The sequence below is a fragment of the Macaca mulatta genome, chromosome 8 (genome assembly GCF_049350105.2).
Source record: "Macaca mulatta isolate MMU2019108-1 chromosome 8, T2T-MMU8v2.0, whole genome shotgun sequence".
Classification (NCBI taxonomy): domain Eukaryota; kingdom Metazoa; phylum Chordata; class Mammalia; order Primates; family Cercopithecidae; genus Macaca; species Macaca mulatta.
In genome coordinates this window covers 138,651,972-138,673,034 of record NC_133413.1, presented here as the reverse complement: position 1 = coordinate 138,673,034, position 21,063 = coordinate 138,651,972, and positions in this window count along the sequence as shown.

Genomic DNA, 21,063 nt, shown 5'->3' with positions numbered 1-21,063 from the left:
AAGGGAAAAAAAGAAAGAAAAGAAGAAGTTGATGTTTTGGCTGAGCCAGTGTATTACCAGAGAGACTAAACTTTTTTTTTTTGTTATATTTTTCACAATTTTTCGTGAACCCCTGGGGATTCAGGGAGCACAATTTAGGCAAACTTGCTGAGATGGGACAATAATAACAACCATGTCAAGAGTCAAACGATGAGTCCTGTGTTCTGCCCATAGTCCTTCATGTTTCATGCATGCAGCCACCATTCCTTGGGCCCCAGCTGTGTTTTGGCCAGTCTTCTATGTTCTATAATACAAAGAGCTGCACATGCTCCCAGAAGAAAAGGGAAGAGAAAACTGTGCACATGTGAATAGCAATCATTCACAGCAGTAACACCAAGTGAAAAAACAGTGAGCAGATGGATGAGGGAGGTAGGAAAGGAGCTCGTTTTAAAATAATTTATATAGCATCATCCCACAGAGTTTGAACCTTATTTCATAAGCAGTGAGAGGTCATTGAGGATTCTGAATTAGGGAAACGGTGTTATCACTTTTATGTTTTCCGGAGGCTGTCATGTGGAGTGTATTTTAGCTTAAGGGAAGAGATCAGAACCAAGGAGTTCAAATCAGAGACTATCACAGTAATCTAAGCAAGGATATATGAAGGCCAAAACAATGGGAAGAGAGGGGTAAATGGGAATGGATGTGAGAAACATTTAGAATATTAGACAGGACTAGAGGAGCAGGAAGTAAGAATTTAAAAGTGTTTTAAGTGTTCTGTCAATTTAGCGGTCACCTCCAGCCTGCTTTTTGAGGTCAGTAGGTGCCATGTCCCACGTGACCCTCTCCAAGCAAGCATCAGCTCAGTTACCAGAGATAGACACCTGACCCCAAATGGGCCACATTTTCTTTCCTGGAAATCTTAAATAAAGGCATAAAGACTTAAATATCCATACCCTGGAAAATCCTGGATATTAACATTGGAACTCTGGAGACTCAGCTAAAGACCATGTTGGGGCATGAATAAGCAGCAGAAGGCAGTGTCTAAGGTAGACACCAGAGAAAATTCATACAGAGAAGACAAATGAAGGACCACATCATCCAGGAGAGGCAGCAAGGAAGTGGGGCTAGGAAAAAGATAAGAGAGAGAGACAGAGACCTTAGGAGACCTTGGTAAGGGATCGTACTCTCTAAATTGTAAGAAAACAAATTGAGAATCATTATTCCGGAGAAACAGACTTACACATCTGACCTGGAGAAGGTATTGGAACAAAATGCTGCATTCCATTTTATGGTGATTTCAGGAGGCAGAAAAGACCCTGGCAAAGAAAATCTTAGGAAGGAAGCATCCTGTCCTTGCTGTCATGAGGTCAAATGTGGCACAAGGATATTGTGACAATTAAGTGTCCTAGAAATGTGACAAATCAGAGTGTTTGCCTGTGTTTAAGAAAGGAAGCCTTCTGCAGAACAGTAAGGTAATTATAGCCATTATATTTACACATTTGTTTAGCACTGGTAAATTGCTATCCCACATTTTGGGGTTTGGAGTTTTTCAAAAGAATGCTTGGAGTAAAGGGGTAACAAAATAACTCATTGAAGAGAAATGTAAATGCATATGTGCTGGCCATTGTGCCAGGTGGGCACAAAAACATAAAGACTGAAGATGATCCTTACCATAGGGAAGTTTACCTCCAGGGAACACAATAGTATAATGTTAAGTATTATAGTGGAAGTCTTAACAGGAAACTCTAAGAACCAGCATGAGCCAGGGGGATATGGATAACTATTTTCTTTCTCTTTTTTTCTTTTTTTTTTTTTTTTTTTTTTTTTTTTTTGAGACAGAGTCTTGCTCTGTTGCCCAGGCTGGGGTGCATTGGCGCGATCTCGACTCACTGCAAGCTCCGCCTCCTGGGTTCACGCCATTCTCCTGTCTCAGCCTCCCAAGTAGCTGGGACTACAGGTGCCCGCCACCACGCCCGGCTAATTTTTTGTATTTTTAGTAAAGACAGGGTTTCACCATGTTAGCCAGGATAGTCTCAATCTCTTGACCTCGTGATCCACCAGTATCGGCCTCCCAAAGTGCTGGGATTACAGGCGTGAGCCACCGCGCTCGGCTGGATAACTATTTTCTAGGAGGAAGCATTTGAGTATTACAGAATAAGCAGAAATTCACTGGACAATTAAAGGTGGAAGAGGGAGGGTGCTATGAAGAAATTATCGCACTATTCCTCCCAGTAGTATTTCATACATGTAGGTACTGATTCAAAAGCAAAACCTTAAGTCTGCCGAAAGTAGGTTCTGATTTTGTTTTTAGTTGATAAGCTGATATCTTTCTTGTTGCGTCCTGGTCAATCTTAATATATTTAGTGTTACTCCATGATGGTGAATCACATGAGCTTAGGTGTCCAATAGACTGGACCTCGGGTCTAAACTCAGATATTTCCTAGCTATGTGGCCTTGAGCAAGCTGTTTCATAGCTCTGTGCCTCAGTGTTCTAAAACAGGGGCTACCCTAGTATTTACTTCGTTGGATGTTTTTGATAAGTATACTACCTGCAGTAATATAAAAAATATTCAAAACATCTTAAGAAAAACCTTACTCTTTATGTCCCATTCTCCAGTAACATTATCTCCAAGTTATAAATATATTGGTATATGTAGTTTGTTTATGTACTAGCTTTTTAAAAGAATATTACAAGAAATTAAGAAAAAATATTTACCCACTTTGTTCACTCAAATTAAACATCAGTCTCCTCACACTCTTCCAAAGCTCCCTTCTGTTTTTTGATGCCCTCAGACTTAGATATGGAAAATAGCTAAAATTCTAGTATACATTTAATTACATGTTCCACTTCTTTTTACCTAATATTATTTACAAACTTTTTTGTCATATTTTTCATAATTATCGCTCAAACTTTTTAGAATGAAGGTGTTACCATTAATTTAAGTTGCCCCCTATTGTTAGATATTTGAATCATTTACAATTTTGCACTATTAAAAATAATATTACATTGCCTTCATTTATTCCATAAATAATTTTTGAGCATCTATTAAGTGCAAGACGTGATTCTTCAATGTTGGGTTAGGAAATTGATTCAGGCAGATATTCTGCTCGCAAGTTTTCAGTCTAGTAGAGTATAGCTAGATTGGTAGGTAAATACATGCAACAAGGGGAATTGCATGGGTGCTGTAAGAAATGTCCAATTACACTTTCGGAGCAAGTGGTTTTATTTGGCTATAATTCATGGTTAGTGAAACAAAACACGGAGAGATTAAATTGGATAGTAAGGGCAGATCATGGAAGGTCTCGAACTCTAAGTTAGAGAGTCTGGGCTACTTCCTGTGAATGATGGGTTACCATCAATTCAGGCACCATGAAATAATGGCTAAACGAGCATGAGTTCAACGATAAAAGTTTGTTCAATAAATCATGACATGTACAAGTAATGGAATACCATAAAGCCATCAAAATAAGTGGTAAAAGAATAACTAATGACTTGAAAACTATTTATAACATTATCTACATAGAAAATTCAGGTCATAAAGCGACATATACAGTATGACCCCACGTTTGTATCAGAAACAAAAAATAGAAAAAAGCTGGAAAGATATACACAGCAATGTCCTTGTGGTTATTTCTGAATACAGAAATTATGGCTGATTTTCATTTTTTCCTTTGTACTTTATGTTACTTTTTTCATTTTAAAGTTGGGCAAACTTAACAGAGCTCTAACTGTTCAGCATTTGGATTGTCTCCAATTTCCATGATTGGTGGAAATACTTTGATGAAAATTTTTACACAGAAATATTTCTGTGTGTCTCTGTCAATTTATGTAAGTGAAATTTGGGGATCAAGGAATATGCCCACAGGATATATATACTTTGTGTGCTTTTAAATACTTTAGTATTTAAATTTTTAAATTTAAAAAAGAAAAAACACGTTGTTTCTAGAGCTAGACTACCTATGCTTGAACGTAAACTCCACCATTTCCCAGAATGTGACCCTGAACAAGTTACGTTGGTTTTCTGTGCCTCACTTTGGAATGCGAGGATTTTGAAGCACCTTCCTCATGGGGTTATTGTAAAGATTAGATGCATTGTTTCCTATAGTTTACAACAGTGCCCAACACAGGGTAAGCACTTAGTCGGTGTAAAACATGTTTTTTTTTTTTTTTTTTTTTTTTTTTTTTTTTTTTTGCCAGACATGGCAGCTCACATCTGTAATCCCAGCACCTTGTTTGGGGGGCTGAGGTGGGTGGATTACTTGAGGTCAGGAGTTCAAGACCAGCCTGGCCAACACGGTGAATCCCTGCCTTTACTAAAAATACAAAAAATTAGCCAGGTGTGGTGGGTGCCTTTAATCCCAGCTACTCAGGAGACTGAGACAGGAGAACCAATTGAACCTGAGAGGCAGAGGTTGCAGTGAGCCGAGATAGAACCACTGCACTCCAGCCCGCGTGACAGATGGCATCTGTTTTGAGACTTGTTTGAGACTTGTTTTGAGCATTGTTTTGAGACTCTGTCTCAAAACAAAAAAAAACAAACAAAACCAACTGACAAAATTATTTAAAAATTATGAATTTTTATTATTGATAATATAACAAAAAAATGTATTTTGTTTTTACCTGAAGCATTTTTTCTTGTCATTTAATGTTTTCCATTAAGACAGTGTTTCACACCCTCAGATAATTCATTCTTACAGTTTCTATCACCACTTTAGAAATTGTTCTTTACTGGGTTTGAATCTACGACCATTAAGAAAATAGAAAATGTTCTTTAAGAATAATTCCCAAGTTATGGGATATGAGCCATTATCTTTTGCTCTTGATTTGAAAAGGTATATTTTTAATAGTTTTTAAGCTATCCGATCACTAGTCACAATATATTTTGGCATGAAAGCTAGTTAGGATGTAGTTCTACAGTGTCAAAATCAATTCTGAAAGAACACAGAGATCCCTACAGGATTTCAAGCTTCACTTTTCAAGGGAACATTACAGTCTGAACAAGCATTTGTTTCCTACATTTCCCTCTGGAGCCTCTCTGAGATAGATGAAAGAGGGAAAAGAATCTTTTTTATAAAGTGGAAGGTGCACCCGCCAGAAGCAATTACAGATAGGCAAAGAAAGCATCCTTTAAAATTTTGGGTTTTGTAGAACATAATCCTATCACATAAAATATTCTGTTAAACAAAGCCTTACTTGCAAGATGAGGCTGCATTAGAATTCAGACATATTCTGTATGCCAGCAAAAGAAGTACGTCCTTTCCAGACTCCCTTGTGCTTCCTCTGCAAGTGTCTGTAACTGATACAATACCCACGGCTCAGAGGAAGGAACCGAGGACTGAAATTCAGGATGCTTGGATTTCAGAGTTGCTTGCTACTGATTACCTGGGTGACCTTGTACTAGTAGTTACAAGGCAACTTTTCTGAACTTGTTTTTTATGGTGGAAATGAGTTATAAAAACAGCTGATGTCCAAGTTGTCTTGTGGTCCAAACATTCTCCTATGTTTTTCCTGATTTTATTGTTTCCTTCTAGACTTGGCTCAGAGTTAAGAACGCAGTAGGCAGTCATTAAATATTACAAGAGAACTCCCCTTAGCACTTGGAGAGCAGGTGAAAAATCATGTGCTAATATTTTCTCCCTTGACACACAACCCATATTTTTAAGGTACCTATTAGGTGCTGGGCACTGTTATGTGGTGGGGACACATAATAAGCAAAACAGAAACTGTCTTTGTTCTTTGAAGCTGTGAGGAACATCAGACAATTAAACAGGTGATGACTATTAAGTCTGACAGATGCGGTGACCTCGGGATAGCCAGCTTTGAGGTGCTGTGATTTTAAAGCTGGACCAACCACTGGAAGATGCTAATTGCACTAATGTGTCAGCTCCTTCAGATAACCCTCCCTGGCCCTTTCCAACATCCTTAGTTCAGGCTGGATGAGGTGTTTCCCCTCTGGGCTCCCACAGCATCCAGTGCCTACTTTCACCTGGTCCCTTAATACATTGAACCAAAAGTGTCTGGACATATGTATTCGCTCCATTAGATGCACAGTTCTCAAGAAGACGGGTCATTTCCATTATTTCTTTGTGCCTCCACCTAACCCCCCTATTTTAAGACATAGCACAGTTCCTGATGCCTTGTTGGGGCCCAGAAAATATTTGTTGACTAGACATACCAGGTGGTAGAACTCTAATCAGAGTCCAATCAGCCCAGGAGTCAAGAACCAGCTCTAGCCAACTAAATACTGTCTTGCACGGAAAACATCGATATAAAAGTAATTATCTGGTTACCTTCATTCTCATTCAAATATTTCCTCATTTACCAAGCCACAGAGAGCACCGAGCCCTAAAGAAGAGATGATGTTGGAAAAGCTCTTTGACCTCTCTGCAAGAAGGTGAGTACACACACACACACACACACACACACACACACACACACACGATAACTTTATATTCCTCTCACTTTTTCTTTTCCTTTTCCTTTTCCTTTTTATTTATTTATTTTTTTTTTTTTTTGAGACGAGTCTCACTCCATCTCCCAGGATAGAGTGCAGTGGCATGATCTCTGCTCACTGCAACCTCCGCTTCCCGGGTTCAAGCGATTCTTCTGCCTCAGCCTCCTGAGTAGCTGGGACTGCAGGCGCATGCCACCACGCCAGGCTACTTTTTGTATTTTTAGTAGAGATGGGTTTCACCATATTGGCCAGGCTGCTCTGGAACTCCTGACCTCATGATCTGCCCTCCTCAGCCTCCCAAAGTATTGGGGTTACAGGTGTGAGCCACCACACCTGGTCTGACTTTTTCTTTTCAATTCAATTGAGTTCTTATCAGCAGTTGACCCTTATCTTCCATTTCAGGCAACATGCTTTTAATAAACTCCGTAGAAAGTCAAAATAGACAAAATTGCTGTAATACAACTTTAAGGCATTGGCACTGTCTTGCTGGTGGCCTGAAGGCACACCAGCAGCATCCTGATCAATCTCTGGCTGCCAAGCAACCTCTTTTCCAATTTGAATCAGGAAAGAAGCTTTCTGAGTCTGTGGATGGCTGGGAGCAGGGAATCTGCAGGTTAGCTGTCAGCCAACACCTTTGGTTCCTCCATTGTCTGTCCCTGACCCGTTAGTCTGTCTTTTCTTTCTTCAGCTCCCACTTGCTCTTGCCAAGCCGAGGCTCTCTGTTCTCTGAAAGCCCAGTTTATCTTCCACCTCCTTGCCTTTGCACAGACTGAACTCTGGCATCAAAACTCTCCCACCCTCTCTGCATATTCAAATATTTCTTATTTTCAAGGTTAAAGTCACAGGGGAAATGCTCCAAAATGTCTTTTCTGATTATTCCAGCTTCATATAGTTTCTCCCTCCTCTGAGCTTTCTATGGAGCCTTCTGTTTGTACATATTCTTAATAGTTCCTGCCTGGTGTTTTGGGAGTTCATGGACTGCTCTCATCTTCTCTGCTAGCTGCGAGTTCACTGAAGGCTAATTCATTGCTACATTCCCACACCCAATACAGAGAGGATGCTCAGGACATTTGAGGCGGATGCAGGGATGGGTTCTTCCACCCACTCTTGCACTTCTCATTCTTCAAAATAATGGATACATTTGCTGTTTGAAAGGAGTGAGGGAGAATTGAGAGGCCTGGTTGCTAGAGAGCTTCCTCAGGTTGGATTCTTCGTTCTATCCAGGCATCCCCCAAGCTAGGGTGATCTTGGGTGGAAAGCACTCAATTCCAAGGGGAAAGCATGGGCAAAGCCACAGGGATGTGGGCCAGCTGTGACTTTTGGAAACCATAGAGTGACTTGAATTCAGAGTCCACAGTGAGAGAAGACATGTAACTGGAAACACAGGAATAGCCTCAGATGCTAGAGACACTTATATGTCGTTTCAGAAGATGGACTTTATCCCATGGCCAATGAGGGCCCCCCAAGGAAGGTAAGCAGAGGAGGCAACAGTGTGTCTCCAAAAAATGACCTTGGCTGTTTTGTGAACAAAGACGGATGGGAAGTGGGGGTCAGGGAGATCAGCTAAGGGAAAGTTTGTTAGATTCCTTGAATGTACCATCTCTTTTGGTTTACTCTGGGTGGGAGAAGGAGAAGTAGTAAATTTAGATGGCATGCAAGCACTTTTCTTATAATTAAAAAAACTCTGAGAAACAAATGGGCTAAATGTACCCAAAAGGCTTCCAAACACCCAGGCCACACACAAATGTAAGATACACATTCCCTCAGGCTAAGGGAAAAATGAAGCTTCAAATTTAGTACTGTTCCTAGGCACATCCTGCCTGTTCATTATTCTTCACACAGTGATTGACACCGGTTTTTAGCTGAAACATTCCTTCTTCCCCAGAAAATGAGGAGGAGGGCACAGAGCTTGCTGAGCTGGGGGAAAAGAGTAAGTCACAGATCATTCAAAACGTAAGTGTTATTTTAAAGTAAAAAAAAATTCCAAAGTGTTTTTTGTTTGTTTTGTTTAACTCTTTTAAAAACACAAAACAAACAAAAAGAAACATGAGTTTGTTGTACTCATAGATAGGTCTTTCATTCCTGTCTTGGATTTGTGGCCACACCCCAAGTACATAACTATCACTCGCTGAAGAAGGTATGTGCTTTCGTTTAGGCTACCTTACTCCGCTGTTTGGGATATTCTGCTTTCCTGTGTCTGCCATTTTTAGAGCTCTAGAAGTCATACATAAAGACAGCTGATCAGTGGAGAGAAATTTCAGTTGAGGAAGTGATATAGTTTGGATGTTTGCCCCCTCTAATCTCATATTAAAATGTAATCCCCAATGTTGAAGGTGGGGACTGGTGGGAAGTAATTGGCTCATGGGGGCAGATTTCTCATGAATGGTTTAGCACCATCACCTTTGTACTGTCCTCATGATAGTGATGAGTTCTTGTGAGATCTGGTCATTTGAAAGTGTATAGCACCGGCCGGGCATGGTGGCTCACGCCTCTAATCCCAGCACTTTGGGAGGCTGAGGCGGGTGGATCACGAGGTCAGAAGATGGAGACCATCCTGGCTAACATGGTAAAACTGCGTCTCTACCAAAAATACAAAAAAAAATAAGCCAGGCGTGGTGGCATGCACTTGTATTCCCAGCTACTCAGGAGGCTGAGGCAGGAGAATCACTTGAACCCAGGAGGCGGAGGTTGCAGTGAGCCGAGATTGTGCCACTGCACTGCAGCCTGGGTGACAGAGAGAGACTCCGTCTCAAAAAAAAAAACAAAAAAACAAAAGTGTGTAGCACTTCTCCCATCGCGCTCTCTGGCTCCTACTTCTGCCGTGTGATATGCCTACTGGCTGTTCACCTTCTGCCATGATTGTAAGTTCCCTGAGGCCTCCCCAGAAGCCAAGGAGATGCCAGTATCATGCTTCTGTACAGTTTGCAGAACCGTGAGCTAATTAAATCTCTTTTCTTTGTAAATTACTTAGTCTCAGATATTTCTTTACAGCAATGCAAGAACAACCCAATACAGGAAGGGACTCAAAACTGATGCCCTGTGTTGCTATGGTGCTTCCCCCTTAGCTGGGCAGAACTCTTCATTTGGGTCTTGTAGAGCATAATCCTATCACATTAAATATTCTGTTAAGTAAAGCCTTGCATGGAAGATGAGGCTCCTTTAGAATTCAGATGTATTATTTATGCTAGCAAAAGAAATCAGTCTTTTACAGAATCCTTTGCACTTCCCTTGTACGTATATATAGCTGATAGAAGACACTTGATGAGACCCCACATGGCAAAAATTTCTTTCTGAAGTCTTGTATGAATACTCTAGACTCCATTTTCCTGTCTAACAAGTAAGGTTAAAAATAATAACAGCTGACCTTTGGAGTCTGTTAATCTATCACAGGGGCTGGAAACTATGGTTTGTGGACCAAATCCAGCATGCCATTTATTTTCATATAGCCAGAGATCTAAGAATGGTTTTTACATTATTATTATTATTATTATTTGCGATGGAGTTTCACTCTTGTTGCCCAGACTAGAGTGCAATGGCACAATCTCAGCTCACACAACTTCCACCTCCCGGGTTCAAGCGATTCTTCTGCCTCAGCACCCCAAGTAGCAGGGATTACAGCTGTGTGCCACCATACCTGGCTGGTTTTTTTGTATTTTTACTAGAGACAGGGTTTCACCATGTTGGTCAGGCTGGTCTCAAACTCCTGACGTCAAGTGATCCACCCACCTTGGCCTCCCAAAGTGCTGGGATTACAGGCAGAAGCCACCGTGCCCAGCTGGATTTTACATTTTTAAATGATTGGAAAAAATCAAAACACTAGTAATAGATTATGACAAATGAAAATGACATAAATCAAATTTTGGTGTCTGTAAATAAAGTTTCTTGGAATACAACCACTTATTTGTTAACCTGTGGCCTGCAGCTGCCTTCCACTGTGGTAACAGAGTTGAGAAGTTGACACAGAGACTAAATGGCCTGCAAAGCCTAACATATTTATTATCTGGCCCTTTACAGAAAAGAATTTCTGACCCATGCTCTGTCTACTTAACAACCCTATGTGTGAGCTCCCACCAGTGTTTCCACTTTAACGGTGAGGACACTGGGGCACAGAGGATAACATGCTCTAGTGAGCACAGCTAGGAAGTGGATTCAGCGTCTACACCACCCAGTCAGATTCCAGTGGGTATACTCTCATTCTTTATATACTACACTTCCAAGCTTCTGTGTTACTCCCCAAATGCCCCCAAAGAGAAATTGGTTAAAGGGTAAAAAAAATACTGTCAGCTGGAAGAAATACGTTCTAGTATTTGATAGTACAGAAGGGAACTTATAGTTAAGACTAATTTATTATATATTTCAAAATGTAACTAAAAGAGAAGAATTGTAACACTCCCAAGATAAAGAAATGATGAACTTTTGAGGTGATGGATATCCTAATTACCATGATTTGATTATTACACATTTTATATGGGTATTGAAATATCACACATATCCCCAAATATGTACAACTATTATTTGTAAAAAATAAATAAATTTAAAACCGAATTGAGGTCTCATCCCCTCTGAGAAGTCTTTTTCCACTATTTTATATTCTATTATTCTCTTTCTCCTAGCAAATTTCCATATCACTCCGTGTCTGTCCCATTCCTTTTGGCCCTTAGTCTTGTGCTACTGCAGTCACTTACTTGTTTTGCTATCCCAATAGAAGGCAAAGCCCATTGAGGGCAGACGATATGCCTGCTTTTATACCCCAGCCATTGGCACAGGACCTGACTCACAGTACGAGCTCGGAGTAAATGTCACTGATTAAACAAATGTGACTTAGTAGGCGAGTGTGATTCTTCTCCCCTCTACTAAAGCAAGCTCATTTATAACAGAGATTAAAACTTTTGCTCCCTGTGTTTCTCCCCACAGGGAAGAGCAACATGCTAGCTCTCAATGGTCCATTATTGGAGACTGCCTGTATTGAAAAGGAAAATAAAGACATTATAACCCTCATTTATTGACAACAGTATTTGGCCCAACCCACCAAGGGGGACTGCCTGCCTTGGGGTTGTTCAGTCATGCCATTTCAGTGTATTCTTTCTCAGTGAATCCTTCTCACGAGCTGGACCATTTCAAGTCTCTCTTTGAGAACCTGTATTGACTCACTACTATCTACAGAATCAAGTCCAGTTTCCTCAGCTTGGTTTTCAGAACCCTCAGGAGTTTGGTCCCAAGACAACTTTCCAGCTACATCTTCTGTTTCCTCACATTAGACTTTCCACCATCTCCCAAGCTGCCACCCTTAGCCTGTGACCATGCCTTTAATCACCCTGTTCCCCACCCCATGTCCCCAGTCATCATATCTTTGAATGCTTAATGCCATGGGGAAATGCAACCTCTACAAGGCCAGAAACTGTGCCTCAGTCAGTGCCCTCCTCTTGTCCTGCAGTGTTTAACCAAGTCGCTGTGCACAATAAATGCTCAAGAATGGCTTGTTTGTTGCTATGGTTCTAGTCTCTTATCCATCCGCCTGTTCTCATCTAAATCCTCTGACTGCATAGGGTTGGAACACCAGAAGAAGGTAGGTAAAGGAAAAAAGGCCTGTGTGCCTACAGTCTTCAAGCGTATTCATTCATCCCGCATTTATTAAACACCTACAGTGTGCCAGGCACTGTGCTGAGAACTTTATATTTATTATCTCTCCTAATATTTATAACATCTCAGCGAGGTAGATAACTTCATTAGATAAAAGGGTTAACCTAGGCTCAGAGAGGTGTGTAATTTGCCCAAGGCCACACAGCTATTTGTGTCTGCTCATGGAACATAACTTATGGTTTCTCTATCACATGTCGTCATCCCAAAATAAAGACCTTGCCACCAGAGAGTGAAGGGAGAAAACACATGAAACTCAAGAAAGTAAATCATAATTCCCTGAGCAGGTAAAACAAAGGAAGTACAAGTGGCTTATTCACATACAGATTTTATTTTTAATTGTGAAATGAGGAACTCTACAAACCTGGGTGGGGTTTTCAACATGGTTGGCCTAGCTGAAACAGAGGAGGAAGTGAAAATCAAAGGAAGGAATGAAACATTGATTTAGAGTGAAAAAATCTCTATTATCACACATGTTCTGGGTTTTTTCAAACTCATTAAAGTCTGTCTTCAAAACAGAAAACTTCGGGAAATTTAGGGGCTGTCCATGAAAATACACTGCTCAGATCTCCTGCCATGAGAAGCTGACTGAATGCCACAGCTGCTGATATCTGCTGTGTTCATGTCACGGCCACACCTCCCATAGGCAGCCCCCAGCCAGTGACTACACACTACAAGGAGATTGGTCTGGGCCCATTCCTTAAGGCAGCAGTCCCCAGCCTTTTTGGCACCAGGGGCCAGTTTCATGGAAGACAATTTTTCCACAGACTTGTGGGATCAGGAGGGTGGTTTTGAGATTATTCAATTGCATTGCATTTATTGTGCATTTTATTTCTACTAATACTATTACTACATTGTAATATATAACAAAATTATTATACAACTCACCATTATGTAGAATCAGTGGAAGCCCTGAGCTTGTTTCTCTGCAACTAGACGATCCCATCTGGGAGTGAGGGGAGACAGGGACAGATCATCAGGCATTAGATTCTCATAAGGAGTGTGCAACCTAGATCCCGCACATGTGCAGTTCAAAATAGGGTTCACACTCCCATGAGAATCTAATGCCACGGCTGATGTGACAGAGGGTGGAGCTCAGGAGGTAATACAAGCAATGGGGGGCAGGTGTAAACACAGATAAGTCTCTACTGGCTGGGCCACCACTCACCTCCTGCTGTGCAGCCCAGTTCCTAACAGGACATGGAAAAGTACAGGTCCATGTCCCAGGGGTTGGGGGGCCCCTGTTTTAAGGCATGAAAATGTTCACACAGGCTCAAGAACTCCCTCTGATCATGCCAAATTCTAGAATGTAGAGCTGTACTACAATCTGAGACTCTTTGCCACTCAATTTTCTTTCCTCCTCCTCTCCTTTCACAGGCGTGAGACCTGCAGCAGGTCTGAAGCCTCTCCCTGCCTTCTACTTCCTCTTTTTCTTCATGGGTGTTTCCTCTAATAAATCTCCTGCACAGTTAATCCTGCCCTCTGTGTGTGCTTCTCAGAGGGCCCAAACTTCCACATTAATTCATTCAGACTTTCAGATTATCAAGATTTTTTTTTTTAACTCACCTTCGGAGAGTTGGAAAGAATTAATGACAGAAAAACAATGATTCTCATACCCCTTGTCCAAGAAATTTCTGGCTTCTGAAAAAACTCCTCAAATACCACAGTAACTGCAATAATTGCTATAATGAAATATTTTATCTTTTACTCTGGAATAACCAGCCAAATGACACGAATGAGTGTTTGCTCACTTTAGAGATCAGAGAGCCGAGTCCCAGAACAGTGAGATGACTTGTGTGAAGTGCCATAATGTTAGTAAACAGGTATGGTAAACTGACATTGCCCAGCTCCTAGTTTTATAGGCACTCCATGCTTCAGTGTTACATGACTTCATGTTTCACACCAACTGCAGGACACAATCAAGAAACCTGAAGTATCTATTTTGAGAAACATAATCAGTCCATTTAACCTAAAGAAACTCATTTCTGCATAGTAAAGAAATATCTATTTCTTATGTGTTTTTAACCCACTTTAATTGTCTGGTCAAGGTCTTCAGCGGCATGAGGCCTCATCAGTTGGTCAATATAATCCTAGTGCCTAGAACCATTCCAAGACTACAGAAACCTCCTTACAACATTGACAGACTGTTGTTGGATGGGCTGAAGTTGGGATATCCTCATGGCGTAATCTACTTTTCAAAGATGACAACTATAGTTGTTAAGTATGCCTTTCAATGACAAAGAATATAACATGTTGTCAAAAGCAATTTAAAATAGCATTTATTTGACCCTTACAATGTGCCATACACCATGCCAGAACCACCCTCGATTATTGCCCAATTTTGCAGATGAGGAAATTGAGACATTGACATTGGAGACATTAAGCTATTTGCCCAATGTATCACACTAATAAGTGATAGTGATCAGATTCAAGTCAGATTAGACAACCACTCTGCCATTCTGTCTTCTTCCCCTGGGTATTCCAGGTATGAGCATAAAAATCCTCATTTTGGCCTAGCAGTGCGGGTAAACAAGACTGAAACCACAAATAATCCAGAATAACCTTGTATTTAAAGAAACATTTTCCAGTGCTTCATTCAGACCAGATCAACAAAGTGATGCCTAAAAAGGTGTTGTAGACCATTTGAGCTATGTGCTAAGTAGAGGACATTTATAATTATCTCATTAAAGGCTTGACAACTAATACTTCCAAGGTGCTTAGTGCATTTCAAATCATTTCTCTTAAGGTTTTTTTCTGCAGATCCCTGTTATTTTGTTCACATTCTAACAGGGGACCTTGAAAAGCCATAGGAAACTGCCCAAAGAGATGACTAAAGGGAACAAGCTTATCTTGACTTCCAGTCTTGCTTAGAAAGGGCTGGGTCATGTCTGTGCATGCAACCTTTGAGTGTACCATCAACCTCACCCATGCTGGCCTGTCTTTGACCACACTGACCAACTCATATCAAAGGCTGAATGCAGACAGTGTGACAAGCCATATTCAGTTCTTTCCACATTACCAAATTTAGAAAGAGTCATTGTCAGACTGAAAGAATAGCTCCATGGCTGCCTACCCCAGACTCGGGAAAGAGGAAACCAGAATTCTAGATGGAAAAAAGGCAAAAAGAAGAACATTATATTCATGACTTATTTAGTCATTATTTATCCCCAACAAATACATATTGAGTGCCATTTTAGGCCAGGCACTGTGTTAGGAACTGACGAAAACAGCATACTTGTTTCTCAAGGAAAAGGGAGGGATGAGAAAGGAAGTACCTTTTTCATCAGACCCCGCGTACCAAATCGCCTTCCTTGATTCAGTCCCATGGATCAATCCTGAGTCTTCTCAACCAACCCACTTGCTTTGCCAGCCATTTGTTTACAGCTGGATATGTGACACACTTCTGGTCAATGGTATGTAAGAGAAAGTCTGAAAGGGGCCTTCTTGGAAATATTTGCCTCCCAGATAGAAAGAAAAGCACAGGAGAAGAGGTCCTTTTGCCAGCCCTCCCCCTTTCTTCTTGTCAGACATGATGTTCTGAGAGGATAAAATGCTTGGGGGTGAAGCAGCCATATTGCAACCATAAGGAGAAACATTGCTGAAACTTGAAGAATGGAAGAACAGAAAGATGTACAGGAAGAAGGTCCTCGATGACATCGAAAGGTGACATGCATCAGAGTCCAGCAAGTATGTGATCAGCTCAGATAGGCCTAACGCTTGTGAAGATTTAAGAAATGTCAGGTTTTATTAATAATATCAATGAACAAAATGAAAACTTATAGTATCCACTTATTCTAGATCTATTTTGTGCCAAGCAATGGGCAAAGTGCTTTTCACATTATCTGTTTTCATCTGCACAGGAGAGCAAACAGATGCTCAAAAGAGTGAGATTGGGCAGCCACCTCATATTTATCCAGACTAAATGCAGTTTTTAAGTCTCTGTCATCTTTCCCTCTTCTTGTGTTAACAGCCCCTTCATGTTCCCATGTGGAGCCATGGTTACCCATCCCATGTGGTTCTGGATGAACCATCAACTGTGGTGTCTCAGGCCCCTTTTAGATAATTGAGAAACAGTAAACACTGAACTACTACTGATGTTCTCTCTCTCTCCACACCCCAAAGCACATTTGGCTCATTCTCTTTAACATATAAAATATAGTATTTTTACCTTGTTCTTTTTCCAAGACCCCACCACATTTTTTAATGACCATCTTTTTAATATATTTTTCAGCACATCAACTTATTCTAGATAAATATACTGTATTACTAAGGTTCTATCTGGGAGTCAAGCAAAGTTCCAGACTCCCAAATTCTATGTGTTCTCTACAGACTAGCTCTAGAGGTATGTGGAGAAGGTGCACAGTTACCAGGAAACAAGGAGTTAGAAGGAAAATATGTGGGAGGAAGGGCTGTCACCACTCACACTTGTTAAAGAAATATTACAAACAAACACAAACTCTGAGAACAGATTCCCCTGCAAGCACACTGTCTCTGCCAGGAAAATGTTGCTCATTCCTTAACGCTGGAAAGGAATGAAGAGACAAGATCGGCCTAGGAAGTTCAAGAACATTTTCAGTCTGTTAATATGGCTTAGCACCTTTCAGATTCACACTGCTCAGACCATAGAATACAGAGGTCAGCAAACTACAGACCAAGGGCCACATCCCATCTGCCACCTCTTTTTGTAAATAAAGCTTCATTGCAGCACAGCCATGTCTATTTGCTTATGAATTGTCTATGACCATGTTCACACTACAATGGCAGCATTGAGTTTCTGTGACAGGGACAGTCTACTCTGCAAAGTCTAAAATATTTTTTATACCTGGTCATTTACAGGAAAAGATTGTTGGCCACTGGTCTAGTATAATAATGTCAGCAATTATCAGTTATTCAAAATCCACATTTATCTAGATTTAGGCCTCACGACCTCTGAAGTAGGTACCCAAACCCTTATTTCCAAAATGAAAGGAAAGTGAAGCTTAGAAAACTTCAATAACTCACCCAAGGTAATGGACAGAGAAAGGATTCAAACCCAGACTTATTTAATGAATATTACCTGATGCTCTACTGTGCATTGGGCATGGGCTAAGTACAGAAAACACAATCGTGAGCAACAACTCGAATCTCTCTTCACTCTTTGGCAAAAGGGGCAGCCCCTTCTCCATCTACATACACCACCTGGGTGAGTTCCGTTCCCTTCTAGGCATCTCTAGATTCACATTTTTATTTCTGCCAGTAGCAGAGATTTAGGGGGATTTCTGCCAATAGCAGAGATTTAGTGGTTAAGAATGAAACTTCTGGCATCTTTCTGTTCTTCCGTTCTTCAAGATTTAGGGGGTGAATAATAATAATATTCACATTCAAACAACTTCAATTTCCAAAAAGATTTTAGATACATGACTTCATTTCACCTTCACCAATGCTTTCTGTCCCCTTCAGGGAGGCAGTATCACAAAGTGATTAAGAATGAAACTTCTGGCACCAAAATACTGGCATTTGAGCCCTGTTTGCTAGATGTGTGAACTTGAACAAGTTACTCAGCCTCTCTGTGCCTCCATTTTCTCATGTTTAAAGTGAGGATTTTAACAGTAATTATATTGTGGGATTATTATGAGAATGATTTGCATAAACACATGAAGCACTGAGAATAGTGCCTGGAATATAGTTAAGCAAACAATGTTTGCTTTTCATATTGTTTTATGGATGAGCCCAAGAATCTTGGTCAAGGCATGTAGGCAGAGGCAGAGCAAGAGATTCCAAATTCCAGCCTCCTCTTCTTAATGCTAGAAATGTCCTGGAACCCAGCCCTCTGTCTCTGCCTCTCAGGTCTTACCACTGCCCTTCACATGCTCTGTTGTTCTTGTCCAGGCTGCAGGTGTTGTTCTGTAGTGGAAAATGACCCAGAGCTGGAGATCAGAATGGAACACTGCACAGAAATGTCCAGAGAAGGAGAAAGAGAAGAAAAAAGAGAAAAGAGTATGAGGGCATGAGGGCCCATGGAGCATTCTGAGCAGCATCAGGGCTTCACTCAGGGGTGGGAGCACCCTGGGCAGGGGAATGATTCAGTGCTCCTTCAAGGAAATATGTTTTTAACTGTTTAGCCATCTATTCTGTATGGGGAAATCAGAGAAAATAGCTTTTTGGTAGCAGCCTCAGCCTCCCCTCTGTCCTCTCAGACAATTCAGCTCTGGCCCAGACTTGCATACCTTCCTGGCACTGACCTGATCCACCATCCCTAGAAGATAACTCTGTTGGTACCTCTTTCCACCTTCAGTGTCTTATCAAACATTTTTTCCAAGCAAAATTCTCCATGGAAGGAATATTAATAAATAAACTGTGTTCCATGTCATTAAATTTCCAGTGATGTCTCAGAGCCTATTATAGAATCAATCCTCTGGCAACTTCCTGTCTAGTCTACCCCTTAATTTGACTCTGAGTAGAGTTATTGCCCATTTTCAAGGCTAAGTTAAAAGGCATAATCACACAGATATGGCCAGAGAGTGGAGAGGAGCCAAATCACATACCAGCATGAACAGAAAGATGGCTTTAATTTAAAGGGAATCAAGCCCCTTCCCTACAAAACATTCCTCCACATGCCTTGCCAAGGGGCCTCCTTATCAAGGTATTCATTTTGTTTAAGAGGAAGCAGCCATTTAAGACATCAACTGATAAAAGACTAAATTGGAGCCAGAAATCTGATTTAAATCCTGATTCCAAAATCTATTACTGTTTACATCATTTAAGATGTAAGAGTAGAAATAATTATACTCACTTTACAAATATCATTGCATCATTTGCATGAAATAACATTTCTAAAGTATCATAAAATGGTTGGCCTATTGCAATTGATCAATAAATATTATTGTCATTTAAGTAGACAAAGGAGGTAAGAGGGTCCAGAAAACTTTGTTTTGCCAGGAATCTGCTAAGCAATCAATCAGAAGGAATGTCCAGATGAGATCCCTTGAAAACATTCCTGTCCACCTGCCACCTCCTGGCAGCTGGTGTCCAGGTGAGTGAGCTTCTGATGCCCTGGACGCTGCACACAGTGTTGGGTGATACAGTGAAGCAGATGAGATGGACCCATGGCCTCTCTGGGAACAAGAAATTGAAGGTGTCCTTTCTTAAGACCACTCTCTCTGAGTGAGGGTCTGAGAGGACTGAAGTGGTGGATGAGGGAGTAAACATAAGAATGGCAACAGACAAGTAGTGGGAGATTTATGTGTCCACAAACAGCTAAATTATCATCCTCACTCACTGAGGCATCCTTTTATGTCCATGGCTGACTTGTCCTGTGAACCAGCCTTTGGATAAGATAATAACAACACAGTGAATGTTTATTTAGCACCTGTTATGAGCTAGACAATCTAGGGGTTTTACATACATTCTTTCTTTTAAAACTTCCCTCAAATCCCATAAGGTTGGAACTCTGATAATCTTCATTTTGTACATAAGGAAATAATCTCAGAGAAGCTCAATAACCTGCTTGGGGTCACTGGCAAAATTGGGAATTAAACTCAAGGTCACCTGTGTTGCATTTTCTGATTGGTAACGTACTAGAGCATGTGCAACCCAATAAATGGTAACAATGATGATCAAGATAAAGAGACAGTCATGGGTTCCAGAGCGATACCTTGAAGACATCCTCGTCTCCTTACTGCCTGTCTCTGAATTCTTCCCTTAGTCTTCCCTCCCTCCTGGGACCACCAAATTACTATCTTTTTAATTCTTCTTTTGATTCTAGCTCACCTAGTCAGGAGAAGTTGTGACAGTTACTGAGGAGAGGTTCTCATGATTCAGAGGCTCACTGAACCTCTATGCCTCACCCTCCTCTAGTGAGGAAATGTAGCTTTAACATACTCTCTAAGGAGCCAGGGGACTGGGTTTGAGTCCATTCATTTGTCACTGATTACCCAACCTTGACCAAGTCACTTGACTTCAGTGAGACTTAGTGGATAATCAACACCTGTTCTACAAACACATCATATTCTCAGAAGGTGGCTGTGATGTCACCTCTTTCTACCATCTCCTCCCATCACATACTCTTTCTTAAGATATTCTGCTTCCACTGTACTCCCTCAGTTATGGTCCAGAAGCCCAAAATAACAGCATCTTTTGGAAGAACATCTTCCCAAGGCTCTAAGCCCCTCTGGTGTGCTCAGTGCTCTGTGTAAGTCCTTTCTTTCCTGATAGCACAGTGATTTAGTATGGTCCAGAAGTTCTCAAACTTGAGTATGCAGCAAGACCTACAGGAAAACTGTTAAAACTCAGATTTCTGGGCTCCACTGCCAGATTTTCTGATTCAGTAGGTCTGGAGTGGGACCAAGACTTTGTATCTGTAACAATTTACCCATTGATGCCAATGCTGCTGGTCCTAATACCATTTTGAGAACGACTGGTATAGTCTTTTGTTATTGAACAAGCACCTGCACAGCCAGGATGAATTGGTCAACCTACCTGAAGTTGCTGTTCAGCTCTTCTACTTTCTAGCTGAGCAAACTTGGACAGGTCAATTTCTCTGAGCCTCAGTCTCAGTCAACATTAAGTGGAGATGATAACAATGCATATCTCAAAACGTTATTACAATGACTGGAGGAGCTCCTGTACATAGAGCCTTCAGTGTTCTACCTTGCCCTTAGCAAGTGCTCAATATTTGTGAGTTGTTAAAATTCCAGGGGTTTTAAATCCCCTGGGATCAACTATCCTGCATCCCCTCACTAGGATGCACTGCACAGCGCCCAGAAAAAAAAAACAACTATCATAACTATTGAATGCATCTCTATACCATGAGCTTTCCAGAGATGCAGGCCAGCTTCCGAGTAAACCAGTAATTACAGGATGACAATGAGTCATTCCCAATTTCTGGGCTAGTAGCTAGACAACATTAAGTTTTTTAGTTTTTTACTGTAAGGAAAGAGCTCATGACACAATACTAAAAACTCAAAATTTGGACCTGGGTAACCAAGTGGGGTAACCTCAAACACATTCAATA